Below are 1390 nucleotides of genomic sequence, written 5' to 3'. Positions count from 1 at the left end.
AATAAATCTTTTTCAATCCTATCTTTTTATCATATCTTTTTCAAAATTTTATCTTTTTCAAAAATTTGATTTCAAAATATCTTATCTAACTTCTTATCTTCTTATCTTTTCAAATTTGATTTTAATATCTTTTTCAACTAACTATTTGACTTTTTATCTTTTTTCAAATTTGTTTGTTTCAAAACCAACTAACTACCTATCCCTCCCTAATTTTCGAAAATACTTCTCTCTCTTTCAAAAAAAAATTCTTTTTAATTGTTTAAAATTTTAATTTTAATCATTGTTTAAATTTTAATTTTAATCATATCTTATCTTTAATTTTCGAAAATCACTAACCACTTTTTCAAAATTATTTTCAAAATTCTCTATCTCTCCTTCTTTTATTTATTTATTTATTTACTAACACTTCTCTTCACCTCTCTTCAACTCAAATCACTACCTCTACCCTTAACCATTCTTCTTCACTCTTCTTCCCTTCCCTCTTCTACTAACAACAAAGGATCCTCTTTACTGTGACATAGAGTATTCCTCTTTTTTTTTTCTTGTTCTCTTCTTCCCTATATGAGCAGGAACAAGGAAAAAGACACTCTTGTTGAAGCTGATCCAGAACCTAAAAGGACTCCGAAGAGGAAACTAAGAGAAGCTAAACTACAACAACCCAGAGGCAGTCTTTCTGAAATTTTCGGACAAGAGAAGGAGATGGCAGCCGAACCCAACAACAATAATGCAAGGAGAATGCTTGGTGACTTCACAAAACCAACGCCCAAATTTGATGGAAGAAGCATCTCCACTCCTGCCATTGGAGCCAACAATTTTGAGCTTAAGCCTCAACTAATTGCTTTAATGCAACAGAATTACAAGTTTTATGGATGAGTTCTTGCAGATTTGTGAGACTGTTAAGACAAATGGAGTAGATCCTGAAGTCTACAGGCTCATGCTTTTCCCTTTTACTGTAAGAGACATAGCTAGAACATGGTTGGACTCACAACCTAAAGATAGCCTGGACTCTTGGGATAAGCTGGTCACGGCCTTCTTGGATAAATTCTTTCCTCCTCAAAAGTTGAGCAAGTTTAGAGTGGATGTTCAGACCTTCAAGCAAAAAGATGGTGAATCCCTCTATGATGCTTGGGAAAGATACAAGCAGATGACCAAAAAATGTCCTTCTGACATGTTTTTAGAATAGACCATATTAGATATATTCTATTATGGTCTATCTGAATTTTCCAAGATGTCATTGGACCATTTTGCAGGTGGATCTATTCACCTAAAGAAAACACCTGAAGAGGCTCAAGAACTTATTGACATGGTTGCAAATAACCAATTCATGTACATTTCTGAGAGCAATTCCGTGAATAGTGGGACGCCTCAATGGAAGGGAGTTCTTGAAATT

General features: G+C 34.0%; 1 non-coding gene across 1 annotated transcript; it reads right to left on the bottom strand.

The window, feature by feature from the left end:
* Positions 1-1066: 1066 nt before the first annotated feature.
* On the bottom strand, positions 1067-1170 carry LOC127746334 (small nucleolar RNA R71). Its single transcript, XR_008007954.1, has one exon. It is a non-coding gene; the product is annotated as a small nucleolar RNA R71 (small nucleolar RNA).
* Between the last annotated feature and the right edge of the window lie 220 nt (positions 1171-1390).

This window comes from Arachis duranensis, chromosome 3 (assembly GCF_000817695.3).
Source record: "Arachis duranensis cultivar V14167 chromosome 3, aradu.V14167.gnm2.J7QH, whole genome shotgun sequence".
NCBI classification, from domain to species: domain Eukaryota; kingdom Viridiplantae; phylum Streptophyta; class Magnoliopsida; order Fabales; family Fabaceae; genus Arachis; species Arachis duranensis.
This window is presented reverse-complemented; position numbering and strand designations above follow the sequence as displayed.